A 26,051-nucleotide genomic window follows, 5' to 3' on the forward strand; every position below is an offset into this window, starting at 1 on the left:
TCTCTACTCAGGCTAAGACGTACCGCTTGAACTAGTGAGCATCCTATAGTGTGTAATTATATATATATGGACTACTCTAGATATTGTTGAGCTATCTAGGATGTATCTGCGTATCGGGTTTCTGATTGGATTGTAGTAGAATAGGACTTGCATGTGGGCCTGACCCACTCCTTTATTTTTCAAGTGTTGTCAGTTACATGGTTAGAGCTTGGACATGCAGAGTAGATGCAGACACTCACTCCTCCGATAATGTAGGATTTCATTTTATATTCTAGATTAGGATTTTGTCTTCAGCTGATTATTTCAGTTTGGATTTTAGGGGTCCACTAGATGGATTCCCGAGTTGTATCTATTTTGGAGATTTTGATTTTTATTAATCTTTATCATTTGGTGGATTTTAAATTTAGTATTCTGTCCAGCTTTAATATTTATTTCGTAAATCTATTTTGTAATCTATGTTCGTTTATGTATTAATTGTTTAGTATCCCTCGGATCTGTGCTCGGACTTGTTCACCCGTGGCTCTAGAATCGAGGGGTATCAGAGCACTCCAGGTTCAAGTGTCTCTAGGATTCTATCGTATTAAGACTTCCGCATAGCGTTCTCTTTTGTTTAGAGCTTTAAGTTTAGGATTCGTTGAATTACTTTACGGTCCATTTATGATCGTACTAATGTCTGTCTTTCTATGTTAACAGTATGGTTAACGCTGGAAGAGGACAGAATATGAACAGACGACAAAGGAGACTGGCACGTAGGCAGCAAGAACGCCTGCGTTGTCGAGAAATGGGGGAAGAATAGCAAGTGCCTAGGTTTCAGGAGGAAAATGGTCAGTTGCAAATAGAGCATGAGGAAGTTGAGCATACTCAAGAGTCTTAGCGTCAGGCCTACAATCAGGGCAAGGATCCAGAGTATTCTCCTCAGTTAGTTTACATCATTGCTCAGGCTGTAGCTGCAGGCGTAGCAGCAGCACTTCAGAGTCAGGTACATGTTCAACAAACACTCGAAGCAGTACCAGAGGTGCAGAATGAGTCTCATAGTCATTGTTTTGCCTGCGGAGACTTTGGGCATACATCCAACTAATGTTCTGGGTTAGCTCAAGGACAGTAGAATGGGGGACCACAGGTCGGGCGTGATCAGCCATAGTCTAACCAGCAAAGGAGTCCGTTTGGTACTTTTAGGGGTACTTGCTATACTTGTGGAGGATACGGTCACACTTCCAGGCAGTGTCCTATAAGCGGATATATCAGGCCATCCCAGCGGGGGGGCACCAAACCGCAAGGAGGATGGTTCTTTTAAGAGTAATTTTAACTACTAGTGGCAGTGGAGATTTTTAATAAGGGTGTAGTACGGATTTAAACGCATACACTAGTAGTATATTAAAGAATAATTTACGATTTTTTGTTTGACAGCTATGGTTTGGAAAAGTTCTTAATAAAGTGAACTAATGGTTTTGGCTATCTTTATTATGTTTTGTGATAGTATTGTTGTGATATGTACCTATATGGTTTTATTAGACTATTGGGATGTGTGTTGCGATAATAGAGGAATATCACAAGGAAGTGATTGGTTTTGACAGGCAAACCGATATATGCTTGTAAGTACATTATATGGAGATGGGACGATTACCAAAGAGTTTATAGAGAACTTATACGGTAAGTTGGTTTTCAAGGAAGAATGCTCAAGATAGAGTGATACTCTAAATATGAGTGGAGTTTAGAAATTTGTGCATACCTTAAGTGTTTAGCTCTACGTTGTTTTTCAGCATTTTTGATTTTAAAAATTAATGGACACAGGAATGTTGATAGATCTCTCGGTGTTCTTACACCTTTAGGCGATGTTGCCATTTTACTTGGGAGTGATGTACCTGTGACACTAGATATTGGTAGGTTGAGATTTCTAGCTAATCTAGTGGTCCTGGACATGCACTTATGTGAGGTGATACTTGGGATGGAATGATTATCACATTACCATGCTCAAGTTGATTGTTTTGGATAAGTCCATTGTGTTCACCATACCTGGTCAAGATATGTACAGCGTTGCTATGCCACGTTCTAACGAGGTCCTAGCACTTGTTTGTTCCATGTGGAGGAGAAAATAGGGGGAGGTTACTGTGACATTTGATTGTATACCAATTGTACAGGACTTTCGGGACATTTTTAGGAGATTTCAGGGTTTCTACCTAGTCAAGAGTTAAACCTTGTGACAGACTTAGCTCTAGGTACTACGCCTATTGCTAGAGCACCATACAGGATGGCATTAGTGGAGATAAGAGAACTGAGGGATCAGATTTAGCAATTACTCAGCCAGGGTTTTATTCGCAGGAGTACTTCACCCTGGGGAGCACCGGTTTTGTTTGTGAAGAAGAATGATGGTTCACTTCGGCTATATATATATTACAGGGAGTTGAACAAGGTTACTATTCGTAACAAGTACCTTTTCCCAGGATTGATGATTTTTTTGATCAGTTGAAGGGAGCTACTTACTTCTCTAAGATTGATCTACGGTCTGGATATCATCAACTTCGGGTTAGGGGGGCAGGATGTGCCAAGGACAGCGTTTCTCACTAGATATGGATCTTATGAGTTTTGTGTCATGCCGTTCGGGTTGACTAATGCACCAATGGTTTTTATGGACTTAATGAATAGAGTCTTCAGGGCGTAATTGGATTAATTTGTCATTGTCTTCATTGATGACATTTTGATTTACTCGAGGTCAGAGGACGATCATGCTAGACATCTTCGGATAGTCTTGCAGATGCTTCATGAGCACCAGTTGTATGCCAAGTTCGAGAAAGGTGAATTTTGGCAGCGGGAGGTGAGATTTCTGGGTCACGTGGTGTCAGAAAGCGGAAATAGCGGTGGATTCAGCCAAGGTTTCAGCAGGGGGTTGAGTGGGGACAGCCTACTTCACCTACCGAGATTCAAAGTTTCCTCGGATTGGCAGGGTATTATCATGGGTTCATCCTGGGTTTCTCCAAAATAGCAGGACCATTCACTCATCTGACTAAAAAGAGTGTATGGTTTGTGTAGGATGAAAACTGTCAGAAGGCTTTTGATGAGCTAAGTGTAAGTTGACTTCTGCACCGATTTTTATCCACCCCACAGAATGGGATAGAGTATCTTGTCTACACAGATGATTCTTTGCAGGGACTGGGATGTGTGTTGATGTAGGAGGAGCGACAGATTTCTTATGGATCTCGTAAGCTTAAGCCTCATGAGCTAAATTATTCAACAGACACAAGGGTCTGCAGTATTTGTTCACTCAGCGGGAGCTGAATATGAAACAGCGCAGATGGTTGGAGTTTGTGAAGGACTATCACTGCTCCATACAGTACCATCTGGGGGAAAGTGAATGTGGTGGCAGATGCACTCAGTCGCAGACCTGTTGGTAGTATTTCTACTTTATTCACCACTTAGTGGAATGCTTTGAAAACTGTGGATGAGTTATCAGATGTTTTCATGGCTTGCAGGATAGTTATACCTTCTATCATTCACAAGGTTTTAAGGGCATAACTCTCGGGTCATCAATGCATTGACCAGGTTGCAGAGATTGTGAAGTGGTATGGAATTCCGTTGTCTATTATATCGGACAGGGATTCGAGCTATGTTTTAGGATTTTGGAAGAATTGTCAGCACGCGTTGGGTACAGTGTTGCATCTTAGCACTGCTTATCATCCTTATACTGATGGCCACACCGAGAGGGTTAATCAGATCATGCGGATATGTTTCGTTCGTGTGTTCTGGATTTCAAGGGCCACTAGAAGGATCGTTCATGTAGAGTTTCCATATAACAATAGTTTCCAGAATACTATTGGTATGGCACCATTTGAGGCATTGTACAGTCGATAATGTCGATCGCTTATTTGTTGGATAGAGGTTGGAGAGAGTAGGTTCTTGGGTCCCGTATTTATTAAGGATACTTATGAAAAGGGTGTTCTTATTAGGGATCGTATGCGCACGGCTCAGAGTTGGCAAAAGAGTTATGCAGCTTGTCCTACTCATGTGTTGGAGTTTCAGGTTAGGGATCAGGTTTTACTCAAAGTGTCTCCTCTAAAAGGTGTTATGCGTTTTGGTAAAAAAAGGTAATTGTCACCGCGAGTTGTCGGTCCATTCATGATTATGGATCGAGTTGGAGCTTTCGCTTATCGGTTAGCACTTCCGGATAATTTAGATCGCGTCCACAATGTGTTTTATGTTTTCATGTTGTGAAAATATCTATGAGATGAGAGTCGGTATCAACATATTGATGTTGGGAAGATTGAGTTGCAGCCGGATGCGACTTATTTGGAGTCACTGAGTCGTATTGTCGATCGTAGGGATTAAATCCTTTGTAATAAGGTTATTTTTTAGTGCGTGTTCAGGGGAATCATCATAATGAGGCTAAGTCCACTTGGGAATAGGGGGTTGGCAGTCGCTCGCAGTTTCCATATATTTTGGAAGAAGGTAAGAGTGAATTCCGAGGACGGAATTCCTTTTGTTAGGGGGGGGGGGGGAGAATGTAATACCCCTAAATTCAAAAGGATAGGTTTGGTATTTAATTAATTGTTTATTTTTGCATTTTTAAATTGATTAAGTGTGTATTTGCATTAATTGTTAAATTATTTGATTTAAATGTGTTAGTTGGGTGTTTAAATTTCATTTATTTGCTTATTTTATTTATTTTATTTTAATTCAATTAATTGTGTATTTGTTTTCTTTAATTGATTGTTTACATTTATTTTCTTGCATTAACTGTTAAATTGTATTTCTCTTGTACATGCACGTATAAAAAACGCTAACCAACTTAGGTAGTGGATGGATTCTAGGGTTTTATGTTTGAACGTAGCCGACTTAAGGTTGGTGTAGGATTTAAATTAGGGTTTCAATTAAAACCTATAAATATATAAGTATAGGTCTGCCAAGGGCTTTGGTTAACCCTATTCACGTAACAGAGTCCTACAGAGAGTTGTGAGAACAAAGAGAGAACAGAGAAAGAAAGGTTAGGGTTACCTTAGAGTTAAGGGCTGAACCAAGGAGGAGGTGTTGATGCATGCTCGTGGATTGAATTAAGAGTAACGAAGGCCAGTAAAAACAACTAAGGTCGCCGGAGTTGCTAGATACGGAGGTTTAAAGGTTTCTGAACTAAAATCAGAGGTAAGTCTTGTACTACCTCTTTCCCTTTAACGCGTGTTCTGTGCATGCCTAGGTAGACTCCAGGGCTTTAATGGATGCTAAAACAAGTCTTTATTGCATGTTTTAAATATTTTTAGTTCCATTGAATTAATTGATATGCGAATTTCTGTAATCTCTGTTAACTGGTTCCTACCACTGTTGTGTTTAAACTATGTTTAATTGAGAACCTTGATGCATATTGATGTCTTAAAAATTATTCTGGGACATTGATTGAATAATAGAACATGTAGTAAAAGATTTACAGAGGCCTAGGTAAACTGAAATAGCTTTGTTGGAATTAAACTGTATTACAAGTTCTTTCAGTTCGGTTAATTGATGCATGCTTCGTTTAAGTTTAAGCTTTGTTTAATTGATGTCTTTGATGCATGTCAATGCTTTATAACTGTTGTAGGACACTAATTAAACCTTACAAAAAGTATTAAAACAAATACAAATGTCGTGGAACATGCCGGAGTCGAGGAAAATGAAGCAGAGACGGGGAGACGGCTCTTAGGGGTGAGAGAGACGGCTCCCAAAGGAGGGAGCCGCCTCCCACAATGCAAGAGCCGGCTCCCACATGTAGGGATCCGGCTCCCAAGGCCTTAGAGCCGGCTCCCAAGGGTGGGGAGCCAGCTCCCATATTTTGGAGAAGGCTCTAAATTTTTTCTAAGCCTTCTCTTCCTCTGAAACGTACAGTTATGTATTTTTAGGGTCTGTTTGGTCGGTGCAGGGTATTTTTACTTGGTTTAAACTATTTTAAATCATGTGTAGGAATGTTGTAAACCTGTAAAGACAATAGGGAAATATCAATTCATAATTTGATTAAGGAATGGAGTAGGGTGAACTTATGGAAAAACCTGTAGGTTGTGCACTGTTATGGTTAAGAAATTTATTACTGTAAATTGGAGATTGTTTTTATTTATGATTTAAAGCTGTGAATCATATAAGTATAGTGATTTACCTAAAATTATCTATGCTTTGTTTGGATTAAAAATTGATATATGTTTACTATTTAACTGCATCAATTTATGGACAAGTTTGAGAATGTAAGTGCTTAGATTATTTTAGCAGGTTACATTATTGGAATGTTATTTTTAGGCCCTATATTTAATGCCTAATACTGATATATATGTATTAATTTATATTTATGCATAATGTGGAATATGATTGATGAATTGCTTAATACTGTTTAATCAATTTTATTATGTGGAGGTTTGTATGCACCGGTATGGGATGATGGCATACTAGAGACGGCTTAGTTTAAAACATTAAAACCTACCTATGCTAGGGACGGATTAGTATAAAACACTAAGTCCTACCTATTTTGAAATAAGTTGGATTAACTACAAAAGTTAAGTCCTACTTATATGTATGTATATGCACCGGTATGGGACGGTGGCATATTGGGGATGGATTAGTTAAAATACTAAGTCCTACCTATTTTGAAATAAGATGGATTAACTGCAAAATGTTAAGTCCTACTTATAACTTTGTGTCAGGTTAATAAACCTTTTGAATGACACACCTTGAACGGACTTTATATAGTTATGTTATGGTGCCATGGTATGAGCTTGAGTCTAAGGACCATGGTTAGGGTGCGTATATCGCCTAGGATGGATAACTGGACGGTGGTTTCTATTCCCTGGTAGGTCCAGATACACATGACCACAGTATGTGCGATTTGCATGGTATCTCTACTCAGGCTAAGACGTACCGCTTGAACTAGTGAGCGTCCTATAGTGTGTAATTATATATATATGGACTAATCTAGATATTGTTGAGCTATCTAGGATGTATCTGCGTATCGGGTTTCTGATTGGATTGTAGTAGAATAGGACTTGCATGTGGGCCTGACCCACTCCTTTATTTTTCAGGTGTTGTCAGTTATAGGGCTAGAGCTTGGACGTGCAGAGCAGATGCAGACACTCACTCCTCCGATAATGTAGGATTTCATTTTATATTCTAGATTAGGATTTTGTCTTCAGCTGATTATTTCAGTTTGGATTTTAGGGGTCCACTAGATGGATTCCCGAGTTGTATCTATTTTGGAGATTTGGATTTTTATTAATCTTTATCATTTGGAGGATTTTAAATTTAGTATTCTGTCCAGCTTTAATATTTATTTCGTAAATCTATTTTGTAATCTGTGTTCGTTTATGTATTAATTGTTTGGTATCCCTCGGATCTGTGCTCAGACTTGATCACCCGTGGCTCTAGAATCGAGGGGTATCACAAGAAGTGCTTGTTATATGCTTTGTGTTGATTTGATTTGATAGTGTATGCATGTTCATAGGTCGTTAAATCTTACTCTTGTCCCACTTAATTTGAATCTTGAATCCATTGTTCATAATTCTAAGGGAAGGGGTAATTCTAGTCATTCCATTTCATCAATGGAAGACATCAACGAGGACCATGTAGAGGACCTAGGTCACATCGACCAACAAGGTATCCTCCACCCTATTGTGCACCATCATGACCACATTAAAGTACCATTAGTCATGCCAAGGCGCTTCATTCCACAACCACAAGGCCAAGTTCCATTGGGAATGCCTCAGCCAATCTTTGCACCATAACCTCCCACTTTTCAAGGCAATCAAGGTGTTCGTGTAGCACCTCCAGTTGTGAATCCTCCTCTTGCTTTGCGTGATCATTATGTACTAAATGAATATAATGCCCCCATATACATTTAATTGCCACCATTTAGAGCACATCACTATGAAATTAAACCACAAACCATTCAAACGCTTCCTAATTATCATGGACTTTCTAGTGAAAAATCTTACAAGCATTTGGATGAGTTTCTTGAAGTGTGTTCCACCATGAAATACACGGACATGCCGGAAGAGGTTTTGAGATTAAAAATTTTTCCTTTCACCCTTAAAGATAAGGCAAAATTTTGGTTCAACAATCTTAGGCCTTTCTCAATAACTTCTTGGGCAGAAATGCAACAAGAGTTCTTGATTCTTAAAAAAGTACTATTCAGTTTCAAAGACCAATGTAATGAGAACTTCAATTAGAGAGTTTTTTGAAGGGAAAGGGGAATTGTTTCATGAGGCATGGGAGCGCCTCAATGACTTGCTTAGGACGTGTCCACATCACGACATTCCTAAATGGCAATTGGTGTAATTTTTCTTTGAAAGTGTATTGGATAATTTTAAAGGAATGGTTGATGCTTCCATGGGTGGTTCATATCTTCATAGGCATGAGGATGATATATGGCATCTTTATGAGAGCATGAGTGAGAATTCAATCCATTGATCCTTATCTTCCAAAAATGGTAGAAATCTAAGTGGAAGAAAGAATGTCAGATTATATCAAGTTGACAATTCCAATGACATAGCCGCCGAAGTTAAGTCTTTATCTCAAAGGTTTAATCAATTTTTGACCAACCAAAATTTGGTGAATCAAGTGTCTTCCTCCCCTAGTCATCATCATTATAATTCTAATGAAGTTTGCTTGACTTATTCTAGTATCTTACATTCTACTTCCAATTGTCCCCATGGACATGTGCAAAGTAAGAACCATGAGCAAGTGAATACCGTATTTGTCAACTAAGGGAATAATCCCTATAGCACACATTACAATCCCAGGTGGAGGAACCATCCAAACTTCTCTTAGAAAAGCCAAGGGGAAAGGTCAAACCCTCCCCAAGGTGGTTTTCAAGGAACGTATGTTCCGCCCCCAATTCAAAGCCAAGGTTCCCAAGGGTATAGATCATCTTTTCAATCATCACATGGAAACCAATTTTCTTACTCTCATTTTCCTAATCAATCATCTTATTCCCAAGGAAATTCTAGAAGTCCCACTTTTGAAGAAAAAGTGTTGAATGCTTTAGGAACTTTGGAGGTAAATACCTAATTACTTCATCCACGTTCCCAATCCATTGCTAAGCTAGAAATCCAAGTTAGGAAAATAGCTAGCACATTAAATGCTAGAGAAAAAGGGAAAATGCCTTTGAATACACCAAAGCAACAATTTGTTATGGAGATAAATTCTTCATTGGAAAGTCCCACAATTGAACATGTCAATGCAGTGACAACCTTGAGAAGTGGAAAAATTGTTGATAATCAAGTTAGAGTTCACAATAAAGAGAGTGAACCGGTGCAACCAAGAGTTGACACCCGTCCCGTTTCATATTCTATTCCTCCTTCATTGCATCTGCATGAACCATTATTGAAAAAAAATTTTAAAAATGATTTGAAAACTTCTTGTGTTGAAAGTGATTCAGAGAAAGATTTAGAAAAATATTTTGAACCAAAAGCTTCATTTTTGGATGCCTTGAAAAGATCCATTTCTCTTAAAAAGCAAAAGACCAAGGCCAATGAAATAATTGAAATGTTTAGGCAAATGAAGATAAATCTTCCTCTCTTGGATGTAATTAAACAAATTTTGGGTTATGCCAAATTCTTGAAAGATCTTTGCACCCAAAAGAGGAAGAACAAGAGCCAAGCACCAAAGAAAGTTGTCTTAACCGAGCAAGTAAGCTCTATTTTGCAACAAAACACTTTTCCAAAATTTAAGGACCCCGGTTCACCTATTACTTCTTGCATCATTGGTGACCATGTCATTAACCGAGCTCATCTTGATTTAAGAGCAAGTGTTAACCTTCTTCCATATTCGGTCTTAGGAGACTTAAAACCAACGTTGGTAGTTTTGCAACAAGCCAACCGATCCATTAAAAACCCCCTAGGTGTTATTGAGGGTGTGTTGATTAAAATTGATAAATTATTTTTCCCGATCGATTTTGTTGTCATTGACACAGAACCGATCCCAAATCTCAAGAGCCAAATTCCCGTTATCCTTGGCCGTACCTTCTTGGCAACCGTTAATGCCAACATCAATTGTAGGACAGGGATAATGAAAATTTCATTTGGGCATATGAAGGTAAAATTGAATATATTCAATCCAACCCCGAGTTCAATGGACAAGCATGAAGAAGTGTGTGTTGTGGAAAAGTGTTTTGAAAATGAATTTAAAAAAAGTTGAGTCTTTGTTTGGAAATAAAATTTCTAAAGGTTTACCTCCCAAAATGATTTCAAAGAATGTTGTTTTGAAACCAAGTGTTGAAAGGGCATGGAAGCCCAAGAGTTGCATTGATAAAGGACCATCAATCTCCTTTGAATCAAATCCAACTAGCTCTTTAGGGAATAATTATTTGGGTGGGATTCAAAATGCCATTCACCCCGTTAAGGAGGGGATGCACAATAAGATTTTTGATCTGGGGTAAACGAGCCCATTGTCTTACTAGAGATGTTAAAAACTAGTGCATTTTGTAAGGTTTAACAACCCTATTCCTCCCTCATTTTTATTTTTATATGTTTCTGCGTCGTCTAGATATGAGTTGAATTGAAAAATCCGGCTTACGGGCCATTTCCTGCATTTTGAGTACTGCTAGTGAGATTTCGATCTATCGAACTCCAGTTTGATTGATCGAAGTCCCACTTCGATTGATCGAATCACCTAGATTGAGGGCCTTTGAAATTCCATTTTGATTGATCAAAGGCAATCTCAATCGATCGAAATCCATTTTAGATCGATCAAAGTTAAGGGTTCAATTAATCGAAGTACTTCGATCGATCGAAAATGCATCATTTGAATTTTTCGGAAATCCCTTTGGCCGTTCAGTTCCAAAATTTATTTTTATTTTTCTTTTTCTCTTATTTTTCTTTTTCTTCTCCTTTCTTTTATTTTTTTTCCTTTTTCTTTTATTTTTCTTTCCCTCCTATTTATCTTCTCTCTAACCCAAACCCTAACCTTCTTTTCTCTCTCTCCCCGATTCTTTCTCTCTCTCCACCCATCTCAATCTCTCAATTTATCTCACTCTCATTCTCCCCAACACGATCTTACCACCTCCCGCTTCCATCACCGACGAGACCCAAGCAGCCCAAGCTTCCCGCTGACACCATTAAACCGCAAGAGCTTTTGGCCGCGACCAAGCTCTTTTTCTCTCTTCAAACCCTCTATTCTCTTTCGGGTAGCACCTTCTCCATCATTTTCGGCAGATTTAGGCAAAGGAAATCCCGAAACAAGCTCTGGCGAGCTTCTGCAGATTTTGGCGAGGTTCCGACGAACCTCCGGTCGTCTTCCCCAAGTCCAGCGAGGCTTGAAAATCCCTGTTTTGCTTCCAATCTCTTCATCTCACCCTCATCTTCACTTCTTTGGGCCAGGTATGTGAAAAATAATTTTATTTTTTATTTTATTTTTATTTTTTTTGTTTTGTTTTCTTGTTTACTTTATTTTCTTCTTTGTTGCTATTTTATTTTCATTTTCTTTTTTATTGTTGCATCTTATTTGCATTTGTTTATAAGTTTGTAGATATTGAAAAAGAACTGGAAAATACATAAACAATGGAAAATCAAAATTACAAACAAATAAAAAATATAAATATTGAAAATTATTTATAAAAATTTATTTTAGAAAACTTACATTTGGATTTGCCCCTGAAATTTTGCATAAATAGTAATGAAATTACATTGAGAATGGAGAATGGTCTTTAAAAGAATTAAATTCCTTTGATGGTGAAACTTTGTTTGACACTAGATTTTTGATCTTGTTATGTTGAATTGTGACATGGAAATTGGAATTGAAATATAGCTATTTGAAATTCAAATTGGAATTGGAATGAGATATGGTTTGTTGTTAAGTAGTTTTTAGGAGGATGGGCAAATTTTATTGGTTTTGTGGATTAATTATGGGCAGTGTCCCTTGTTGGATGTTGAGATTGATTATTGATTGACTTGAATGCTAAATACATGTTATTTGATGTGTTCAAAAAATTTTGGGATGTCTATTTTTAAGGGGAGACCATGCCGGATTTTTGAAAAAATTTTGAAACTTTGATTTTATAATCCAAAAAGGCATGTGGTTTGATTTTGAACTTGAATTAGAATTTTAAAAGGATTTTAAAGATTGATTTTGGGATTGAAAAGAAATAAATTTTAAATTGTTTTTGTTGCCCAAGTAATGACTCTAGAGGAGGGGGTGAATAGAGTCTTAGCAATCAATGGTCAATTTTTAATTTCAATTGATAAGCAAGTGCAAGGCTAACTTTCTTAGCAATAGTTTAATAAAGCAATTTGAAATTTAAGCTACAACTACCAGCAATAATCAAGAGATTAATCAAGTTGAACTTTAAGCAATAAATATAAGAGATAAAGAAAGAGATTGCAAACAAGTACTCAACGATTTTAGTGAGGTTCAAAAACTCCTATTCCTCGGCTCAAGTCCCCTCTTGAGACTTCCCAATCCACTATGGTTCTCTTTACAGTTGGAGAGCAAACCTTTTATAAGAAGCACCTCTTTGCTTCAAAGTGCTAAGAGAAACACCATCTCTTAGTCTTCTTTGGGCCACACCAGCCCTTACAAGATTTAAAGAAGATAAATGAAGTACAATATAATCTCTCTCTCAGATCTGTAGTACAAATTTTAGCTCACTCTAGAGTATGTATGAATATATTGAAGCTCAATACTCTTTAAGGATATGAAGTGTGTGAATGATGATAAAAAAAAAAGTTCTATGATTGCAAGGATATGACTCTCAATGGTTGCAATAATCCTTTTATGAAGACCACAAGTCATTATATAGAGTTTCAGATATATCTAATGTGTATTCTAGCTATTGGGCACACAGTTCGAGATAAAATAGCCGTTCAAAATTTGAATTTGAGCTATTTCGGTTAACCGAAATGAAACACCATTGTGTTTCGGTCGTCCGAAATAGTCTAAGGTTGGTTATCACTCTTTATTTTGGTAATCGAAATGATTTACCCTTTTGTTTTGGTCGTCCAAAATACCTTCATCCTTTGATCCAAAAATCTTTGTTAGAATCGGTTCGTCCGATTCATTTTCTCCTTTATTTTGGTCATCCGAAATAACTAGTGGTAATCTTTCATTAATTCATTTCGGTAGACCAAAATGATTTGGTCATTTATTTTGGTAAATAACTAGAAGCTTTGTTCTAAACTCTTTGTTTGGATTGGTCGATTGTTTCAAGTTGTCCTTCCATTTCGGTCGACCGAAATGGAACTTATCTTTCAAGGAACACATTCTAAGTTCATAGATGATTTTTATTCTTTATGTTTCTTGATTATCATGCAAATGAGTAATGTATGATCCTAGATATGAGCTTCAAAATGTTCATACAAACTTTGACAATGGTTCCTAAAAGCTCACCATCTTAGCTACCCTATTTGATAAGATCTTGATGACTTCTCTTTAGATCTTGATTTCTTCTATGACCTTTTTCCTTATCTCCATGGTGCCCCTTTTCATTTGTGCTTTTACATGTAATGTCTTGACTTGATGAATGCTTTGATCTGTAATTTTATGATGACAATTCACTGATGTGTTCGATAAATAATAGTAAAGATGTAAACAATGCTCCCCCTATCAATGTGCATAGTTTTGAAAATGAAATTATGCATGTGTAAGAGATTACAAATCTCCTCATTTCCTTATACATCTATTTTGACTCCATCAAATTAATTGACAAATGTATCAAATAAAAACCATGCATTGCCATCACTAAATACAATTACAAAAAGTATCTAATGTATAGATCAATTCTCAATTAATCATACATAAGACAACATTCAACCAATATAGAGAATCAATAGGAAGAATTAACTATAGAAATCCTTGGTACAACCAAATTTTGATATACACAAGACTATAACATCAATTACAACATTTAAATCCCCAAAAATTGAAAGACAATGGTTAAGATTACAAGCTTAGGGCTCATCCAAGCCCTAAGGAGAAGTCTAGCCAATCATGGAGGAGGTGGATTGATGAGTGCTGAAAAGTGCGTATTAAAACCCCTTAAGCTTAGGTATTCTAGGACCTTTATCTATCTTATTTTTCCGTCTTAGACTAATTTCATGCTATTGCCCTTTTCAGGTGCTTATCCCAAAAATAAGCTAATTCAGCCAAATAAGAGTATTAAAAAAGATAACTCAAGCTGGATGGAAGGAAGGAACAAAGTGGAAGCAAAATGAAGCAAAGTGTGGAAATCAGCAAGTTCGATCGATCTCAATATTCCTTTAATCGATCAGAGCAACATCGATCTGGACACTTCAAGATGGATCCAAGCCTTAGTCCTTTTCCAAAAGATTCCACCATGTTCGATCGATCCAACCATTCTTCAATCGATCAAAAATATTCGATCCTATTCATACCTACCGCCCCACCTACCACTTTTGTCTCTTTCCCAAAATATCCCAAAATATCTCTGAGATTTGTCTTTACTCAAAAAGGCGCCGCCAAGGATGATCGATCTATACAGCATTTGATGGATCTCACCACAGTTCGATCGATCGAACCTCCTCAACTCCAAAAAAAATAAGTTCCAGCTCATTAAAAGTTATCTCATGGTGCAATCGTTGGAGAAGCCCTTGTGTACGAGTCCAGACCATTGGGTGTGACTCTTGAGCTACCTATATAAAGATTTAAGCTACTTTTTACACATATACAAAGAGATATGCTAAGAAACATTCTTAGAGAGGAAGAAAAGAGAGGAGTAGAGGCTATAGACACATTCTTGGGAGTTCTTCCATTCTTCTAGGGTTTCCATCAAGAAGGAGGTCATTCCTACCATGGAGATAGCCCTTAAGGGTTAGATGGCTACTTCAATGAGTGGCTAAACATCTTCTTGGGGCTAAAGTTAGCCCTAAGCATGCCTTCTAGACTCTAATGCTTCATATTTTGAGGGATTTTTGTATTAATCTTGTCTTGACACTTATTTTATATATGAATCTTGTTTATTGAATGATTTGTGTGGTTTAATACTTTCAATTGATCATTTCATTCTATCCATATGTCTATGTATGCTAGAATAGATGTTCATGTGTTTATCTCTAGTTTTTGTGTTATTGATGCATGTCTATGTGTGTTGATGCTATGGATCTAGAGATTATCAAGGCATAGTGCTTAATATAGTACTATTGTGGTTTATTTGATGGTTTATACTCATGTCTTGATGGATTATGCCTCTCCCTTAGTTTATTTATTTTAATTTTCATGCCCTTAGCTTAGTTGTAGTGTAGTTGCCTTAGTTGTTAGATGAGAGTACAATCCATACTTGTTATTTGATGTTCCATGCTTATAAATGCAAGTAGTATTATTCTCTAACCATGTGATATGTTTGGATTGTGAGCTTAAAGGAACGATTAATGGCTTAGTTTGATGTATTGCGCTATTCACAAGGTTGCTTAGACAATATATACTTAATTGGTCATCCATGCTTGTTGAAACAATCAATCACACACTCTCAAATTGCAACACATGTTTCCCCTCATTAGTTATACATTGAATGTGTGGAATGGCGATGTCCAGTGGTGAGCTCTAGACCCCAAGACCTCACTCTCTTGTTTTCTCTAAATTTCATTTAAATTGTTTATTTTACATTGAACTTGTTTAGTTTAGTTTGTAGTCTAATCAACCAAACAATCCATTTTTGATCACTTGACCTACTAACCTATATATTGTTTCCATTGCTAGTGCACCCACAATCCCTTGGTACGATCCCTACTCACCCTGACTATATTTTTAGTTAGAGGTAGTAATGGAATTTATAAATTTAAAACTTGGTCAAACTATTTTGCACAAATTTGGTTGTACATAGACGACCACACCAAATTTTTGGCGCCGTTGTCGGGGATTGAATTGGCAACGCCATGTTTTGGAAACAATTAGGAATTAGTACTCTTTTGATCGTGTCTTTTCTTTACTTTATTTTTAGTTATTTATTATGTTTGTTCTTATTTTTCTAGGTGAATTGAGTAAAGGAAGTTAAGCAAAGGAGAACTAAAAGCAGGGAAGCCAAGTGAAGCCAAGCAAAAGCAAAAAGGGCTAAAATCTAAAAAACTTGCAAAGCATAGCAAGGCTTAAGGACCCTTTGTGAGATCTTTCTAACTTAATCTCTACTTAAATCATCAACGGCCATGGTGGCAAGTTTTCAATTCTTAGATAAATTGTGAGCCCACATGGAGATAATTTAATTTTCTTTGCATATATGTTGTTCAAGCATAGGAGTATGAAATCAATGTATGTGGAGAATGTTTGTTGATTGATTTGTTGTGGGGGCGAAGTGATTGTTATTTGCTTGTTATTTGTTTAGCTAGTGTATGCATGGTCGTAGGTCATTAAATCCTACTCTTGTACCTCCTAATTTGCATCTTGAATCGGTTGTTCGTAATCCTAGGGGAAAAGGTAGTTCTCATCACTCCATTTCACCAATGGAGGAACTAAATGATGACCATGTGGAGGACCTTGGTCACATAGACCAACAAGGAATCCTCCACCCTAATGTGCATCATGAAAACATTCAAGTATCGTTGGGCATGCCTAGACCATTCATTCACCCATAACAACAAAGCCAAGTTCCATTGGGAATGCCTCGACCAATTTTTGTTCCACAACCTCCCATGGTTCAAGCTAATCAAGGTGTTCGTTTAGCACCACTAATTGTGAATCCTCCCATTGCTTTAAAAGACCATTATGTGCCTAATGAATACAATGCACCCACTTGTATTCAATTGCCCCCATTTAGAGCACATTACTATAAGATTAAATCGTAAACCATTCAAATGCTTCCTAACTATCATTGACTTCCAAGTGAAGAACCTTACAAGCATTTGGATGAGTTTCTTGAAGTGTGTTCCACCGTGAAATACATGAACATGCCGGAAGAGGTTTTAAGACTTAAACTTTTTCCTTTCACCCTTAAAGACAAGGCAAAATATTGGTTCAACAATCTTAGGCCTTTTTCGATAACTTCTTGGGCAGAAATGCAACAAGAGTTCTTGAAGAAGTACTACCCGATTTTTAAGACCAATGCCATGAGGACTTCTATTCGTGAATTTTCTTAAGGGGATAGGGAAATGTTTCATGAGGCATAGGAAATGTTTAATGATTTGCTTCGGAAATGCCCACATCATGATATACCTAAGTGGCAACTAGTTCAATATTTCTTTGAAAGTTTACCGGATAATCACAAGGGTATGGTTGATGCATTTATGGGTGGCTCTTATCTTGACAAGCATGAAAATGATGTGTGGAAATTGTATGAAAGTATGGGTGAGAATTCAATGCATAGATCCTTATCTTCTAAAAATGGTAGAAACTTGGGTGGAAGGAAGAATGTCGGCTTCTATAAGGTTGACGTTTCCAATGATATAGCCACCGAGATGAAATCCTTATCTCAAAGATTTGATCAATTCTTGATCAACCAAACTTCGGCTAATCAAATGTCTTCCTACCCTAATCATGTTCATCATCGTGCATCTAATGAATCTTGTATAACTTGTTCAAGTGTTTTACATTCTACTTCCAATTGTCCCCATGGACATGTGCTAAGTGAAAACCATGAGCAATGCTACATTTGTCAACCAAGGGAATAATCCCTATGGCACTCATTATAATTCAAGTTGGAGGAACCATCCAAACTTCTCTTGGAAAAGCCAAGGGGAAGGCTCAAACCCTCCCCAAGGTGGTTTTCAAAACAAGTATGTTCCACCTCCAATACAAGGCCAAGGTCCCCAAGGTTTTAGATCATCATCATTTCAATCGCATAGCAATCAATTTTCTAATTCTCATTTTCCTAACTAATCATCATATTCTTAAGGAAATTCTAGGAGTCTCGCTTTTGAGGAGAAAGTGTTAACCGCTCTAGGCACTCTAAAGGCGAATACTCAATTGCTTTATTCTCATTTTCAATCTATTGCTAAGCTAGAAACCCAAGTCGGGCAAATAGCTAGTACGTTAAATGTTATAGAGAAAGAGAAGATGTCTTTGAATGCACCACCAAAGCAACAATGCGTTGTGGAGACTCATTCCTCATCGGAAGGTCACACAATCAAACATGTCAATGCGGTGACAACCTTGAGAAGTGGGAGAATTGTGGACAACCAAGTGAGTATGTCCAATGAAAAGAGTGAACCGGTGCAACCAAAAGTTGATACCCATCTCGTTTCATATCATATTCCTCCTTCATTGCATGTACATAACCCCTTTGTTGAAAAAGTAATGGAAAATGATTTGAACAAAGTTTTGAAAGATGATTTGAAAAATTCTTGTGACAGTTTGAAAAATTCTTGTATTGAAGATTCTTCAAAGAAAAATTTTGAAAAAGCTTTTGAGCCTAAAGCTCCACTTCCGGATGCCTTGAAAAGGTCCATTTCTCTTGAAAAACAAAAAACCAAGACTAATGAAATCATTGATGTGTTTAGGCAAGTGAAGATCTATCTTCCGCTTTTGGATGAAATTAGCAAATTCCGGCTTATGCCAAATTTTTGAAAGATCTTTGCACCCAAAAGAGGAAGAACAAAAGCCAAGCACCAAAGAAAGTGGTCTTGACTGAGCAAGTGAGCTCCATTTTACAACAAAACACTATCCCAAAGTTTAAGGATCCCGGTTCACCTACTACCTCTTGCATAATCAGTGACCTTGTCCTTAATCGGGCTCTTCTAGACTTAGGAACAAGCGTCAACCTTCTTCCCTACTCAGTATATGTCAAATTGGGCTTAGGAGACTTGAAACCGACATTGGTAGTTTTGCAACTTGCCGACCGATCCATCAAAAAGGCCCGGGGTATCATAGAGGATGTTTTGATTAAGATTGATAAGTTCTTATTCCCCGTTGATTTCGTGGTCCTAGACATGGAACCGGTTTCGAACCCCAATAACCAAATTCCCATTATCATTGGCCGTCATTTCTTGGCAACCATAAATGCCAACATAAATTGTAGGATGGGGATAATGAAAATCTCAGTTGGCAATATGAAAGTGAAGTTGAACATCTTTAATCCGACCCCGAATTCCTTAGACAAGCATGAAGAAGTATATGTTGTTGAAAAATGCATTGATAATGAATGTGATAAAGTTAAGTCCTTGCTTAGAAGTGGAATTTTCAAAAGTCTATCTTCAAACTTGAATTCAAAGAAAATTGTTTCAAAACCTTGTGTTGAAAGGGCATAGAAGCCTAAGAATTGCCTTGATGAAAGACCGTCAATTCCTTTTGATCCAAATCCAACAAGTTCCTTAAAGAACCATTTGTTGGATGGGATTCAAAGTATTTTTCACCCCGCCAAGGAGGGGATGCATAACAAGATATTTAATCCGGGCTAAAAGAGCCCAATGTCTTGCTAGAGACGTTAAAGATTAGCAATGCTTCGTAGGGTTTACAACCCTATTCCTTCTTCATTTCTATTTTATCTTTCGTTTCTTGCGATGTCTAGATATATTTTGGGTTCATACACATTGTTGGGGATTTTGGTTGAAAAAACCTGCACTTTTAGTTCTAAAATAGGCATCTTGTGCCTGTTCGATCGATCTCAAAAGAAGTTTGATCGATCGAACTTCATTCCTGCATCAAACCTGCATATTTCACCTCTCTGTCCCATTGTGCAAAATGTTTTGTCATCGATCTAAAATTTCAAGATCGATCCAAAGTCTTCTTAGATCGATCTTCAATTCCAACACTTAGAAATTTTTTGAACCCTGCATAAAACAGCTCTCTGTCTAATCGTTCGAACTTGTCTGCAGGTTTTTACCTTTTTGATCGATCGAAGCATCTTCCAGATCGATCTTGGATTGATCGATCTGTGTTCCTTTGTTGACTTTGACTTTGACTTTGACTGTATTTTGATTTTGATTTTATTTTATTTTCAAAAAACCTCAAAAAGATTTTTATTTTAATCTTTACTTTTATTTTCATTTTATTTTATTTTTATTTTTCTAAAAAAGAAAAAACAAATAAGCAAAATATTTTGAATTTTGAATTTTAATTCCAAATAATAATAATAATATGTTTTACAAGGTTAGATCGATCTGAGTCCTTTATAGATTGATTTATGTTCGATTGATCGAAGATCTTTACAGATCGATCGAACAGGCCAGAGATTGTTTTTAAAATAGAAACCCTAGGGTCATTTGATCGATTTGGCCATCAATCTCAACCCTTGTCACCTCCAACCGCTGCAACCCACCTTCCCAACCTCCGGTGAAGCCTTCGGCGAGTTTCCTGAGCTTCGAAATCTCATCTCCACCTCTATATCTCATCTTATCTCCTTCGTCTCCACTTCTTTCCCCCGATTTGGTGAGTTCTAAGATTTAATTCCATTTTTGAGTTTCAATCTTTATGTTTTCATGCTTTCTATGCTAGATATGAGCTTTCATGATAGATTTGTTGCCATTTTTTATCTTTGAAGCATGTGTATATATATGTATATATATGTGTATATATATTTTTGTATATTTTTCATTTTGATTCGATTTTGGGGGTCACGTGCCAAGACAAGTGACCATTTTTGTGTTATAGAGGTATAGGGGGACCCACAAGCTTGCTTAGGTACCCCCCGTGTCATCCACGTCATAGATCTGTGACTTTTCAAATTTCTCACAACAGTTCGATCGATCGAATATTTCTCAAATCGATCTGAGAAAGATCGATCGAATTTGTCCTGATCGATCTCATATTATCCTGATCGATCGAACTTCACAGATTTACATATCTACACTTCACACACCATCTATAGTGTTCAGGCTAGTTTATTGATGCCAATGCCTGTGTTTTCCACATTTAATGCATTCCATACTCACACTATTGAGCATGCTTCACTTAGTTACTGTTTACTTGGCTGCATGATCACTTGCATAGATTCATGATTATTACTCTGAGTTGTTTATCTTATTTGACATACATGTTTCTCTATGTGTGCTTTAAATCTTTATTATCTGTTGCTAACTTTGCAAGTGTTTCGTTCTTTTGCAGGCTATGGCATGGGTTAAGATAGTTGCCCATCGACAGTATGAGCGGAGAGTGAGGCCCCGTTCAGATGAGGAGGTAGGACCTTCACATGCTCCAGATCCATCTCTAGAGTATGTTGAGCATATTGAGCAGGCTGAGCAGCCCGAGCATTTAGAGTAGTATGAGGAGCCAGCTCCGGCTCAGTCTGACCGCCCTCGTCTCATTCTGATGAGGCTGAACATACATCTTCTCCGTCTCCACCACCGGCACAGCCAGGCCAGATTAGAGACCGGCCTCTCCTGAGATACTCATGCCTTTCAGTGGCGCATGAGTCAGTTTTCAAGATTAATTTCTTCTCCCTGTCAGTCTTGACTCGGGCAGCTTTTGACGACATCGAGCGGCGCGGCATTTCAGCCATTCTGGTGCCCGTTACTTATCCTATCTTCCCGCGGCTAGTTCGGATGTTCTTCCAAAACCTCCAGTTGGCCCAGGGTAATCTATCAGAGGTACAGACCACCATCGATGGCTACCACATCTGGATTACAGTTGATACATTAGCTAGATCTTCCCGATGCCTGCATGTCTGCCCTCCCAAGCTTCATTATCCTATTTTGTAGAGGCCTTCTAACGCAGACATGGCCGTTGCACTGACAGGCCAATATGCAGCTGGCGAGACATTAGCCACTTAGACTTATCTGCCCGACGACCTATAGTTTTTCAATTCGGTCTTGTACCGAAATGTGTTTATGGAGGGGCATAAGATCCAGAGGCGTTCTGATTTTCTAGCCGCCCTCTATGCTTTCTATACCGGGCACTGGGTATCTATCTTGGCACTCTACTGGATTGTCATGATGAAGCTCTACACAAACTACATCAGCAAAGCAAAGCCCAAACGGGCTAAGTACCTTCCATTCACTCATCTTATTACTCAGATCCTGCGGGACCAGCGCTACCCTTTCCATCCACAGGAGCATCCTGAGACAAGGGCCTACAGCTTTCTTAGGTAGGGTCGCCATTACATGTCCTGGAGCCTAGTCAGGATGAGTATCATTCTTCTAACCCAGTCATACCTGACGCTCCAATTCTGACACCTAGCCTAGGAAAGCGTATACAAACCTAGGAGGACGTCGTTGTCTCTCTTCAGTCCTATGTGGCCTCCCTCAGTAATGATGTGGCATCTCTCCGCTCAGATGTTATGGCTGCACTGCGAGATATATCCAGAGATATCCGGGGATCACGCCTCGCTTGCCCGACCTCCTCTGCCTGATCTCTCTATCTCTTGACTCTCATCATTTTTATAAATCTGTGATATTTGACTATTCTATTTATACTATTATGATATTTTTGCAGCCAGTCTGTTGGCCCAGACATTGTGATATACATTATTTTTCTTTCTCTACATGTTATCTTTTGGATGTCATATCTTTATATTGATATATCTGTCTATGATTGACTCTATTTATCAAGTGCATCCCAGTGACTTTAGTGAGAGAGAGTGCTACCCAAAATTTTTTTAGGACCACCCTTATTCCTCTCTCCTAAGTTCATTTATTATCCCATTTACACTTGCATGTCCACTGTGCACTATTATTTTCCCTTTTGTTATCTGATGAGTTTTATCCAAGTGCCATCTTTTCAAGACCACAGTTAATCCCGAGTTTGGGGGGGTTATACCACCCACTTTGGATACTTGTGTCCCGGCCATTCTTTGCCATAGTTGTACTGGTATACTCTTTCCTTTGATTTCTTTGCACATTGAGGACATTATGCCATTTAAGTTTGGGGGTAATGGTGTTAATTGCAGTATTTGCTTTCAATTCAAAATTTTAAGCATGACTTGTGTATTTGAGGGATTTTCTATAATTGGTCCATAACTAGCAATGATTTTGATCTTTTGAGGACTATATTGCTTAAAATTTAAAAATTGCTTGACTTGAGAGTCCAATACTCCTTGTATGCCTTATGGATGCCATTTTGAGTAATTTTTTTGAAAGATTGATATCTTGCTTGCACTTGGGGTCCACACCATCCTGATTTTGTGATTGCTTTAAGATTCACTCTAGGATTTTATACTAGCACAGGCGCACACTAGCATTCATTTGTGGGGTACATGTTTTGTTAATTATTGAATTGGTTATATCCCAATTGGGCTAGTAGTGCATTGAAAGCTTTCATTTTGATAAAGGTGGATAACAAACCCCTTTTCAATGAGTAGCCGGGATTCTAGCCTCATCAAGCATTGAATTTCTCGCGTCGAAAGGTGGAGGGCCCAAACTCTAAGTTAATAATTGAACTTGCTATTCAAAAAAAAAAAAAAAAAGTTGCAGAAGCAATAAAAAAGTGAGGACTTCTCCCAAAAGGTGAGAAGTGGGAAATGATTAGATGGGGGTTGTTTTGATTTATCGCCTAATTGATTTGAGCTTATAAGTCTTTATGGGTATTTGAACACCTAGTACCCTAAAGCCGTCTAGTTTGGGAGTCATTGACCTAACGCTCGACCTCATGGATTTCTAGAAAGCTTAATAGATCAACACATTGCACTATGCTTCCATCTTTAATCCTTAGGATAGCAAAAAAAGAAAAAAAATAAAAATAAAAAATAAAAAATCGAGTGAAAAGAATAAGTGCACCTAGATCAATAAAACTTTAATAAAAGGTCCACTCTTTGTCTTAATGATCGGGACTAGATTTGTGTACTAGTTTGAGGGTAAGGATGTGATCATTTCTTTAGTTGGCTAAGACAGCAACATATTTGATGCCGATTCACTCAAAAAGAATTCTAAAGTTATTTTGATTTGCATGATTATTTTCTTAATGTGTGGAGGACCATACTTGCTTGATGTTGAGATTTTGGGAGATTGCTTGGAAATGGTTGAAAAATTGCATACTTGAGGTAGTTTTCTCCCAATGCTTATTTGTAATATTGGTGCCTCTTTTGTGAGAATGAGCTTAATGTTTGTGGGTATCATTTCTGGAAACCGTCGCGAGACTTCACTCGTCCACAAGGGGTAACCAAGGGGTTCAAAAGGCTTATTGCATATGTGACGGCCCAAGTTTTTCAACCCGGTGCGTCAGTGATGAACTAAAATATGACCCGATAATGGATCCGAAATGCGGAAGAAAAAGACAAAACAATGGTCTCTAGAGATACCACGCATCTCTAAGACACCAATGTGACACTCAATGAGGTCACGGAACCCAAAGGAAATAAATGCGGAAGCAACATTTCAAAAATGAGCAAGATTGAACCTAGGGGCAAAATTATCATTTCCAGCTTAAAAATGGGTGCCACCAAGCACACCATTGGAAAGACAATAAAAAATTAATAAATTTAGACTCAAGAATCACTTGATTCGGAGTCCGGATGAAAAAGATATGGGTAACAGAAGAAGAAGGGGCAAAACGGTCAAAAAGGTGACAACCAAGAACATCTAACCGGTTAGAAGACCTTCCTAACCGGTTAGGAGGCCAAAAAATTTGACCAAAACACTGCCCATGCACATATAACCGGTTACCAAACTCCTCGTAACCGTTTACATGTGAAGAGGGCAGAATACTCAGCAAGGAAAACCTGGCAGCAGGGGTTTTTCCAAGAAAAATGGAAATTTGAGGGCCAAGATGACATTTTCTGCAAAAACTCAAAGAAGAAACCCCCCTCAAAATCGAGTTTTCTACATAAATCTCAAGAAAAATAAAAAAATACGCAATGTGAAATGCCCAAAATGCCCTCCCAAGAAAACTGGTCCGAAGGGTTCAAAAAGCTGCTAAATTTAAAAACTGAGAGCTGAACTTCGGATGCGATTTCCAATGCCGAGGTGGCATTTTCTAGAAAAACACAAAAAAGAAACCCCCCCTAAAATCATATTTTCTATTCAAACATATAAAGAACGGAATTTATTTCCCAAAGAAAATTCCCAAAATACCCTTAGGTCAGAAAATGAAACAAAAGTGTAAAATGAGTCTGTAGGAGGCTCATTTCACCAAAGAAAAAGCTTTGACTGGAAACGACCATGCACGCAAACGTAAATTACCTAGTAAGGTGTGCTACAATGGTCCATGGCCCAAAAATATGGCCGATGCAAAATATGACCCCCCCCCCCCCCCCCAACGGCCAAAATGCCAAAAATGAAGTTTGGAACGAAAACTTGGAATTCAAAACAATGAAATGGTTTCAAAATGCCGCTTGGCCCTTGGCCACACTTCATACATGGTGAATGAATGCTAATGGAAGAATCAAAATGGAATTCCCACGCCCAATGCAAACATGATGAATCAAAAACTCAATATTTTACAATACTTTCATAATATTCCATGAAGTCAAAATTTACATAGGATACAATTTACATATCATTGGCCTCCGGCCTCATCTCGTACATGTCAAATACATCGTAAAGAGTGTACTCATGTACAGATTACATATAAGGAATCAAATGTACACATGTTGACATATAAGACTACAATTGGCAATCTAAGCCAACCTTCACCAAAAATGGAAATCTCCAAGTCCGTAAACCATCCAAGCATAATGAAGACCTCAACTTTAATTTTTGTACATGAAATATGCCCCAGTATCGTAGGGGTGAGTAACATAAAGCTACTCGTAGGAAATGAGCATGCATCGACCTACGTTTTACAAGTTTGCATGATTTAATTATAGTGGTTCATTCCACCTAACGTCTATGTCAAAGGTGAGACTCAAAGAGCATCCTAGCTACCTAAAATCATTTCTAGCATCAATCACCTCATTCATGCAATTTTAGCAACATAGGTTCATACTTACACAAAGCAACAACATAGGAGCATGCTTACACAAAGCAACAACATATAGATTCTCAAGGTTATCAACTTGAAGTCTAAAATGCAACATCAACTAAATATAACAATTTAGCATAAGTAGAATATCTAATACCACACATCAAGACATAGATTCTCTAGGTTATCAACTAGAAATCTAAAAGTGTGAAATCAACTAAATATATCAATTTAGTATAGACGTACTTAACAACATCAAAATCGCCAATAGCCAAAACCACAAGTTAACAAGGTAAACATGATTGTCAACTTGGAATTGAATGCGAAAACAAATAGTGGAATACTTGGACATTACGCTCGGAATTCTGCCAAGACCTCAATGGTTATTCCGGGCACTAACCCATAGG

Source organism: Cornus florida, unplaced genomic scaffold (assembly GCF_030987335.1).
Source record: "Cornus florida cultivar Cherokee Brave unplaced genomic scaffold, ASM3098733v1 CherokeeBrave_3.0.0_Hap2_Chr07, whole genome shotgun sequence".
Lineage (NCBI taxonomy): Eukaryota > Viridiplantae > Streptophyta > Magnoliopsida > Cornales > Cornaceae > Cornus > Cornus florida.